Genomic DNA, 11,066 nt, shown 5'->3' with positions numbered 1-11,066 from the left:
TGATCCTCTGTCAAAGCAAAGACTCGTGCCTGCTGTCTTGGAGGCTGGTTCGCACTAGGATTACCTCCCTGTCTATTCTGCTGCTGAGGTTAGAAGGAGTGAACTTCAGAAGACTGCCTCTCAGTCTGAGCTGTAGGTCTAGATGAACTCCCACTCTGAGCTCGATCTCTACTACGCTGAGGGCACACCTTAGAAAAGTGTCCCGGTTTCTGACAGGTATTGCAATTCCCAAAGACTCCCACACACTGATCCGATGAGTGTCTACCCCCACACTTGCCGTAGTACATGGATGAAGATCCAGAACTCTGTCCTAAACCGAATTGTTTGGAACCACTGGAACTAGAAGAATTGTTCCCTTGCCTCTTGAACTGTTTCCCTATTGCTTTGTACTGGTCATTTCTGTTTCCCCCACTGTTTCCACCTTCATACCTCTTTTGTTGGTTCTGATACTGAGGTGGATGATTCTGATACTGAGACGGTTGGTTCTGAGACTGTCTCTGTTGTTGAGGCACCATCTGATTTCCTCTCTGCCTCCACAAGCCCGCTTCAGCTCCCTTTGCGTGATTCATGGCATACGCAAAGTTATCTGACCTAGCAGTGTTTACCAACGTGAAGATGTCGGAATTCAAGCCGTTGATGAACTGATCGGCTTTGGCTTCTTCACTGTCGGCAATGTGCGGTGCAAAACGCAACAGGCTATCAAACTTGGCTACGTACTCCTCAATGTTCAGATTCCCTTGCCTCAGATTGGAAAACTCTGTTCCCTTGTCCTTTCGGTACGAAACAGGGAAAAGCTGCTTATAAAACTCAGTTTTAAAAAGAGACCAATTTACAATTGTACCTCGATTCTCCATGGATCTCTTTGTCGTGATCCACCAGTTCTTGGCAACACCACGAAGCTGATGAATGACTAACCTGGTTCGGCGGTCATCTGTATAATCAATGGAATCGAACAACTGATCAATGTCATCCAACCAACTATCACAGTCAACTGGATTCTCAGTACCCATCAACAACGGCGGATTAAACGACTGAAACCTCTTCAGCAAGGTTTCTATAGGAGTCGTTGTAGCATCCAACTAATCAACTTCAGTACTAGCTTGCTCAGTCGCAGGAGTAACTGGCGGTGGGTTTCTGTTTATTACTCGACGAGGACCCATCTGATAATCAAAGGTTAGGACACAAGATATCTCAATCGCTACAATTCGGTGCCCATTTCAACCGCTCAGAATACCGGATACCAGTCGATAACAGAAGCATTTATATCTCAAGTAGTTCATGCTTTAAAAGAATTAAATCACAAAATCATGTAATTCAATTATTTCTCAACTAATAAAGCATGCTCGCATGGAATTAAATAAACAGTTAATAATTCAAACAAATGCGAGGAGCCAATACATGCGGACTCGAACTACCCCGCTCACTCTAGTTCAACCAAGAATCTTAAGGCACTGATACCACTTAATGTGAGACCTCGGTTCTAATCGTCTAATAATAGTATAATGTAAACTGTAGCACCAAAAATCTTATTTACTAAATCGCATTCATTAAATTAAATAAATATCATGATTATTATTTTTAAGTTTAATTGATTTAAATTATTTATGTGAATTATGTGTTAATAAAATATTTTATTATTTATTCAAATGATTTTTATGTTACTGACTATTTAATTAATGTTTTTAATTGTTTAAATTTATTTGTCTAATTTATTTTATTGTGCAATTTCAATTGTTTTAAATATTTTAAAGGTTTTAGACTTGTTTATTCAAATATTTCTTTTTATTTGTCCAAATTATTTTAAAGGTTTTTATTTTCACTTGTGTATTTATTTAAATTGCATTAAACTTTAGTCTAGTTTGTTCAAACTATTTTAATCGCTCGGCTTGCTATTTAAATATTTTACTCGTCGCCGTGACATCAGAATATTTTTTAAGTGTTTAGTTCTTGGATTTTCATGCCTAAATCAGTCTTTAATATTTATGATTTTAATTATAAATATTTTCTGTGCTAATTGGCTAAATGTTATATTTTTTCCCGCGCATTAGAATTTATTATTTTTAACTTTTGCGAAAATTAGTATTTTAATTTTCGGACTAGTAAAATCAAATTTAATATTTTAAATTAGAATTTTAAGCTTGTATTTTCATTTTAGTATGATTTTAATAGTAGATCTAATTTCTTTATTGGTTTGACATTTTTTAGTGTATAGCATTTTTCCCCTAAATTTCATGATACATCCATTTTTCTAAGGTTTACCTACATGTACACTTGAATGCAAGATTTAATCCTAGCCACACAAACTCTAAATTCACCCTAGACTCTCACACACACACACACACCCAAAACTCACACTTGAAGCCGCCTCCCCTGTTCTGGGAGAAACCAGCTCATCCTTCCATTCTTGTTCCCTTAGCTCTTTAATCTTCATTTCCTTTCGAAAAATCATCCCTTAGCAGCCGGCCGAGATCATAAGCGCGACTAAGCTTCACTTCCAGCTTGGATTCCAGCTTGAGTTGTCCACTCCTGCTGCTTCGATTTTTCTCTCGGTTTCGGGCTCCTTGTCATTCGATCTTCTTTTCGATAGGCAAGGATATGCTTCTTCATTTCCCATTGTAGATTATTATATATATTGTGTGTATTGTACTCTCTGGAAATTTTTTTTTTTTTAAATGCACTCACACGTACTGCCCTGTTTTAGTCATTCTTGCACAGAAATGGATTTTCTTCTCGTTTGTTTTTATGGAAAAATTTTATCGTTTGATGAGTTTTGGAATGGTTATGAACTGGAAATATGATTATGTTTATGCCTTGAGTTCTCTATAATTTCCAGAAATTATGTTCTTGCGATGCCAAAATTTCTAGAAAGTTGTTAACCGTGTAATTGCTTGGATTTCGGTCGGTTGTGTTTGGTGATGAGTTGGATGGTGATTTAGGGCTACCATGGTTGATATGTAGTTCACATGGTAGCTTCTAAGAAGGCTCGAAGTCGATTTGTAGGTTGAATGGGTGGGAGTTCGAATTTGAGGGAAAGGATGGCTCGGTTTTGAGGTCGGCTAGGGTCTACTGTAGTTGCTAAGTTTAGGAGGTTTGTGGGGTTGGATTGATTGTGATAGTGAGTCTAATGCAATGGTCGTGGTTCTAGTTCACTAGCTTGGGAGATGGGAGTCATTTAGATAAGTTGTTCATTGGATGTATAACTAGGGACATGAGCAGAATTTTGACAAAGGGGCGGGCTATCCGAAAGCTGTTTGAGACAGGGTTTTAAACTCGGGTTTTGGGTAAGGGCTCGGGTTCGGAAATGGTCTAGGATGTTGGGAATACATCGGTTCAAGCGGGAATCAATTCGGATAAGTTTCGGTCGGGTTCTAGAGTTTTTGTTTGACTAGGTACAGAATTTTGAAACCAATAAGGCTGCTTCCCGGAATTTAAATTTTTGTAAATTGCTCGTTTATGAAATAAATTCATAGGATGACTTTTTTACTTAGTTCTAAGTGTCGTGGAGTCATGGTTTCAAGCGAAATCCTTTTTGGATAGGGATCGAGTAAGTTATAGATTTTATGGGTAAACCGCTCAAATTCGTCGTAAGTGCTATTGTTGGGTTGATTTTTTTCCATCCTTTTTGGTTTGGCTCCTAAATCACCATCCCGACCATCCATGTGTGAGTCATATGTATGATTATCGATACATATTTGCATTTACGTCATATATACATATGCATGCTAAGTCCATGTTGAAGTATGAAAGAAAATATTTTTAGGAACAAAGTGAGATGATTGTTACTATAGAAAGTATGGGTTTGGACGGGCTAGGAGACGTTCTAGCTTCCCTTACCAAATTTATGGGTTTGGACGGGCCGGGAGAAATCCTAGCTTCCCTTACCAAGTATGGGCAAGACGGGTTAGGAGAAATCCTGACTTCCTTGCGGCATAGTGCACTGCAGCCATGATCATTATCGAAATCACAGAGTCACAATTCAAGGATCTAAGTTCAAATATTTATGACTATGTTTCAGTACAGTTTATGCAGTTACATTGATTATTTATGACTTAGCCATGCATATGTTATATTCATGTTCATTCATTTTAGAAGTCTATTTTGTTTAAAGTAAGGGCACAAAACAAAGGTATTTTTAGTATATGCTACTTTAAATCTGTGTGTGCTTGTATTTACGTAGTACTCGTTATCCCCCCCATATTCTTGCTGAGTCTTTTAGACTCACTACACTCATTGTTTTCAGGTGAGGAGTATTTCATTTAGATCGAGGTGCAAGACTATCGAGTGGACTCCGACGCGGGCATGGCACATCCCTCCGACCTATGCTCGTCTTCCGCATAGTTACTAGAATTTTTATGTTAAGAAGCATCTGTTTTGCTTATTGGTCAAATGTATATGTAATGTTTAGTTATAATTGTTTTGGGCATGTAAACATTAGATTTATAAACACTTTTAGATATTTGTTATCTCGAATCTCTTCCTTGGGTCTCATTCTTTTTTCGGTTTAGTTTACTTGTGTCGTCGGTCGTTTAATTCTTTCATTTAATTTTGTTTGTTGTCTGAGACAGGTGGGTTTTCACTTAAACAAAAAGGTTATGTCAAAAGTTTTTATAAAATTTTCGAAAACCCGTATTTTATTTAATCATTAATTATAAGAAGTAGTTAGGGTCGTTTCAGTTGGTATCAGAGCATGGTTCTGGTTGGGTTGTGCCTACTGCCGGTTGCAAGAAACTCGAGAAATCTCGCCTCAAATTCTGTAAGATTTAAGTTTTCATTATTGCTATTTGCTAAGATTGGTAGCTCTAGTCTCCTAAATTATTTGAGTATGTGTAAGTTTAATGAATTTTATATGTTAGTCGTACTTCAATTAATACTTTGAATGTTTTGATGTCATTTTTTAAAAATATTTTCAAAACTAGATGTTTAATTTAATTAAGTGTGTAGTTTAGTGTTTTTTTTTTTGTTTAAAACTTCTTTTATAGTTCAAAGTTTACTGTTTGACTGTTTATTTTATAGCATGCGGTTCCAAGTTAAACGAAGTTGGTGTATCAATATTCTTTCCAGTTTTGGTCAGTATGCGGGTGTTGTTTGAGTTATTAGGTAGTACTAATAATTTTGATAATATTGTAGGAGTTTTTTGGGAAATATTAAACCTGCGTATTAGGAGATTTTAATTGTGTGCTATTATTGTAAGTTATTTCCTTATATTAGATTCTAGTCGGATGCAACTAAGTGCATAGTTTGCTTAGATATTTATAGATGTGTGTTTGTCAGTTATGTTAGTGCATCGAACTCGTGTGAAGACTTGGGTTACAAACTTGGTTTAATATTATTTAGGGATAGTTTGAGTTTTTCTTTGTTTATTTGGGCAAATATGATTTTTGAAATAGTGAGTCGGTTACTAGGAGCCTTTCAATTATGAGAACTATTATTCGATCGTTATTTCCTTTTCTTCTTTTGTGCTAAAATCTGTTGCAACATATACTTTTGAGTATCCAAAAATTTCTTTGCACTTCCTTTGAGCATTTATGGATTCGTATGATATTAATCAGTGTTGAATTCTGCCACTTTGGCAATGGTTGAACTTTTAGTAAAATCTTGTTAATGTTTCACACTTCTTGAAAATTTTTCTCCGGTTCTAGAGCCACCCATGTGATGTGAGTAAGATTCACCTTGACTTTATTTTTGTGATCTACTTATCTTGTGGTTGACATCTGAGTATGCCTTAGGACCATTGTTTCTCTTGATTATTAACTTGTGTGAATTTCTCTCGACTAAAGCCACACTGATTGCCTTAATTGTGTTTTGATTGTTTGAGCATGATTTTGTTACCCATGGATGAACGATCACGAGATTGGTAACTTGTTGGCTCATATTCATTATTCATGGAGCCTCCATTGTTAATCATTCACCCCTAGAATTAAATTATGAGTGAGTTATTCTCACTTATCTAGATTTTTATTTCAGCTTGTTCGTTGGTAATGCTTGCACTATTTCATTTTGTATTGAGCGGCATTACTTGTACGCTTATTTCTTTTCATGATCCACCATGACAGGGACTTGGGTGGATTATAGTTTCAACTATCATTTCGATTCCTTGTGTAAAAATTTGGCTCGTAACCACATAGTGAGTGTTTAGACCGATGGGAATTAGTGTTAGTACTAAATAAAATCCTAAGTTATTGTTGTGATCCGAAGAATGGCGACTACTAGTTATAACAAGTTCTAGCGAGAAGCTTTCTAGTTAGTGAATTAGTTGAATGAGTTGTTCCATTTTAAATAGGATCGTTAAGAGTCAGCAGACGTTTTTGGTAAGCTGAATGGCTGGTCAGTCGCGAGATAGGGAAATAGAGTTCTCCCTATAGACTTTTGAGTACTTTATATAAGCATTCTAGGATTTTGTGAATGTTAACCGGTAAGACTAATGCACCAGATATGGGTACAGAATGACGAATAGAATATTTAGGATTTTTTTTGGATAAACTGAAGATTTATCTATCGGCAAAATGCTAAGGTACTGGAGGATCAATGAGTAAGCATTTGCGATCGAGTTACAAACTCTTCAAGGTGTCTAATTGGGTATTAAGTTTTTGAAATACGAATTTAGGTTGTACATATAACAATTTGGGAATTTCTTTGGATTTCAGACTTGTTGTCAAGTTGAACTAGAGATTTGAGGTATGTCTTCAGGTGATATGTTAGAATTATTTGGTACTTAGAGACCGTCTAATCCAATAAGTGGATAATAGCTCGTGGTATAATTTGACTTGAAGGTTAGCTGAACTAGAGTCGCTGTTTAAGAAAGTTTTAATCATCCTTAGAAGCGTAGAGGGTTGTAGTAACTAATAAGGGAATTGAGCTTAGTCCAGGATCATTAAGCAAAGTTAAGTTAATAAGTGACGTATGCCTCTAAGATTTTGAATTTGGTTATTAAGTTGTTCCCGAAAGTATCGTCGTTCCGTAATACTATTGGCTTGGGTATATAAGGAAATTAACTCGATTTGTCGGTCCTTATGCGATTGTTGAGGAGATAGGTAATTTTTTCTATCCTTTGAGCTTGCGCAGAGTTGTTAGTGATACATTATGGGTTTTATTTAATGATGTCGGGGAAGTATGGGTCAGATTCATATCTTATTTCAAGGTTTAACGAGGTAGAGTTGTATAGTTCCCTTTAGCCTTCTTATTTAGGAAGGTTTAGTGTTTAGTTGTAAAGTATTTTGTAGACTCGTGAATTTTTTTTTAAGAGCTCAAGTTCTAGATTATATGAATTAATTTTAACTGGTGATTAGACATTAAGCATAGTTTCGTTGTTAGGAAGCTTTAAAGTTATGGGTAAGGTCGACATAAATAATTTATTGGTTTTACAGATATTTATTGATTGAAGTTGCAATCCCGGATTTAAAGCTATTGAACTACGACAGACATCAGATATTGTAGGAATTTTGGTGGCGAATCGAAACTCTCACAGTCACATGGCAACAGTGACTAGAAATTTCTCTTAGACTACAATCATTTGGGGATAAATAGGAATTTGCAAATTTACTTTGCAGTGGGAGTTAGTTAGCTCCTAGCTTTGTAGGCGTTGATAAGCATCAGAGTGCGCAGCGAAAGCTTATTAGCGTTGACTCGTGGAGGTGCTAGGTAAGAGTAGTTAGTGCCGATCTGGTCTAATGTATCTGGACCTAGTTAGTAAGTCTTGAATTTCGAGGACGAAATTCCATTTAAGGAGGGAAGGAATTGTAGCACCAAAAATCTTATTTACTAAATCGCATTCATTAAATTAAATAAATATCATGATTATTATTTTTAAGTTTAAGTTTAATTGATTTAAATTATTTATGTGAATTATGTGTTAATAAAATATTTTATTATTTATTCAAATGATTTTTATGTTACTGACTATTTAATTAATGTTTTTAATTGTTTAAATTTATTTGTCTAATTTATTTTATTGTGCAATTTCAATTGTTTTAAATATTTTAAAGGTTTTAGACTTGTTTATTCAAATATTTCTTTTTATTTGTCCAAATTATTTTAAAAGTTTTTATTTCCACTTGTGTATTTATTTAAATTGCTTTTAAATGTTAGTCTAGTTTGTTCAAACTATTTTAATCGCTCGACTTGCTATTTAAATATTTTACTCGTCATCGTGACATCAGAATATTTTAAGTGTTTAGTTCTTGGATTTTCATGCCTAAATCAGTCTTTAATATTTATGATTTTAATTATAAATATTTTCTGTGCTAATTGGCTAAATGTTATATTTTTTCCCGCGCATTATAATTTATTATTTTTAACTTTTGCGAAAATTATTATTTTAATTTTCGGACTAGTAAAATCAAATTTAATATTTTAAATTAGAATTTTAAGCTTGTATTTTCATTTTAGTACGATTTAAATAGTAGATCTAATTTTTTTTATTGGTTTGACATTTTTTAGTGTATAGCATTTTTCCCCTAAATTTCATAATACATCCATTTTTTTAAGGTTTACCTACATGTACACTTGAATGCAAGATTTAATCCTAGCCACACAAACTCTAAATTCACCCTAGACTCACACACACAAACACCCCCCCCCCCCCCAAAACTCACATTTGAAGCCGCCTCCCCTGTTCTTGGAGAAACCAGCGCATCCTTTCTCTTGGCTTCGGGCTCCTTGTCATTCGATCTTCTTTTCGATAGGCAAAGATATGCTTCTTCTTTTCCCCTTGTAGATTAGTATATATATTGTGTGTATTGTACTCCCTGGAAATGTTTTTTTTTTAAATGCACTCAAACGTACTGCCCTGTTTCGGTCATTGCACTTGCACAGAAATGGATTTTCTTCTCGTTTGTTTTGCTAGAAAAATTTTATCGTTTGATGAGTTTTGGAATGGTTATGAACTGGAAATATGATTATGTTTATGCCTTGAGTTCTCTATAATTTCCAGAAATTATATTCTTGCGATGCCAAAATTTCCAGAAAGTTGTTAACCGTGTAATTGCTTGGATTTCGGTCGGTTGTGTTTGTTGATGAGTTGGATGGTGATTTAGGGCTACCATGGTTGATATGTAGTTCACATGGTAGCTTCTAAGAAGGCTTGAAGTCGATTTGTAGGTTGAATGGGTGGGAGTTCTAATTTGAGGGAAAGGATGGCTCGGTTTTGAGGTTGGCTAGGGTCTACTGTAGTTGCTAAGTTTAGGAGGTTTGTGGGGTTGGATTGATTGTGATAGTGAGTCTAATGCAATGGTCGTGGTTCTAGTTCACTAGCTTGGGAGATGGGAGTCATTTAGATAAGTTGTTCATTGGATGTATAACTAGGGACATGAGCAGAATTTTGACAAAGGGGCGGGCTGTCCGAAAGCTGTTTGAGACAGGGTTTTAAACTCGGGTTTTGGGTAAGGGCTCGGGTTCGGAAATGGTCTAGGATGTTGGGAATACGTCGGTTCAAGCGGGAATCAATTCGGATAAGTTTCGGTCGGGTTCTAGAGTTTTTGTTTGACTAGGTACAGAATTTTGAAACCAATAAGGCTGCTGCCCGGAATTTAAATTTTTGTAAATTGCTCCTTTATGAAAAAAAATTCAGAGGATGACTTCTTTACTTAGTTCTAAGTGTCTGGAGTCGTGGTTTCAAGCGAAATCCTTTTTGGATAGGGATCGAGTAAGTTATAGATTTTATGTATAAACCGCTCAAATTCGTCGTAAGTGCTATTGTTGGGTTGATTTTTTTCCATCCTTTTTGGTTTGGCTCCTAAATCACATCCCGATCATCCATGTGTGAGTCATATGCATGATTATTGATACATATTTACATTTACGTCATATTTACATATGCATGCTAATTCCATGTTGAAGTATGAAAGAAAATATTTTTAGGAACAAAGTGAGATGATTGTGACTATAGAAAGTATGGGTTTGGATGGGCTGGGAGACGTTCTAGCTTCCCTTACCAAATTTATGGGTTTGGACGGGCCGGGAGAAATACTAGCTTCCCTTACCAAGTATGTGTTTGGACGGGCCGGGAGAAATCCTAGCTTCCCTTACCAAGTATGGGCAAGACGGGTTAGGAGAAATCCTGACTTCCTTGCGGCATAGTGCACTGCAGCCATGATCATTATCGAAATCACAGAGTCACAATTCAAGGATCTAAGTTCAAATATTTATGACTATGTTTCAGTACAGTTTATGCAGTTACATTGATTATTTATGACTTAGCCATGCATATGTTATATTCATGTTCATTCATTTTAGAAGTCTATTTTGTTTAAAGTAAGGGCACAAAACAAAGGTATTTTTAGTATATGCTACTTTAAATCTGTGTGTGCTTGTATTTACGTAGTACTCGTTATCCCCCCCATATTCTTGCTGAGTCTTTTAGACTCACTACACTCATTGTTTTCAGGTGAGGAGTATTTCATTTAGATCGAAGGGCAAGACTATCGAGTGGACTGCGACGCGGCATGGCACATCCCTCCGACCTATGCTCATCTTCCGCATAGTTACTAGAATTTTTATGTTAAGAAGCAGTTGTTTTGCTTATTGTTCAAATGTATATGTAATGTTTAGTTAGAATTGTTTTGGGCATGTAAACATTAGATTTATAAACACTTTTGAATATTTTTTATCTCGAATCTCTTCCTTGGGTTCTCATTCTTTTCTCGGTTTAGTTTAATTGTGTCGTCGGTCGTTTAATTCTTTCATTTAATTTTGTTTGCTATCTGAGACAGGTGGGTTTTCAGTTAAACAAATAGATCATGTTGAAATTTTTTATAAAATTTTTGAAAACCCGTATTTTATTTAATCATTAATTATAAGAAGTAGTTAGGGTCGTTTCATAAACCAACATCAACTACAATTCAAAAGTCAAGGCATGACAATAAATTTTTATTTTTTTTAAAAGGGGTTGCGCTCGATCGCATGAACTCGTTCGATCGAGCGCACTAATCATGCCTCAAGTTCTGCCGGAGATACTCCAGCCTTGCGCTCGATCCTATGAACTCGTAGGATCGAGCGCACCAAAATATGAACTTCTCTGCCTCAACAAAAAGAAGGGTGCGCTCGATCCTGCGAACTCGTGGGATCGAGCG

The 11,066-nt window shown here is 35.7% G+C and overlaps 1 long non-coding RNA gene across 1 annotated transcript; it reads left to right on the top strand.

Annotated features, from left to right (window-relative positions):
- The first annotated feature begins 2,360 nt into the window (after window positions 1-2,360).
- Window positions 2,361-10,612, top strand: LOC140876437 (uncharacterized). Its single transcript, XR_012148792.1, has 3 exons — window positions 2,361-2,587; window positions 4,241-4,753; window positions 10,382-10,612. It is a non-coding gene; the product is annotated as an uncharacterized lncRNA (long non-coding RNA).
- The last annotated feature ends 454 nt before the right edge of the window (window positions 10,613-11,066 follow it).

Source organism: Henckelia pumila, chromosome 1, assembly GCF_033568475.1.
Source record: "Henckelia pumila isolate YLH828 chromosome 1, ASM3356847v2, whole genome shotgun sequence".
Taxonomy (NCBI): Eukaryota; Viridiplantae; Streptophyta; class Magnoliopsida; order Lamiales; family Gesneriaceae; genus Henckelia; species Henckelia pumila.
The sequence above is the reverse complement of the archived record's forward strand: the minus strand, read 5'-3'. Positions and strand labels throughout refer to the sequence as shown.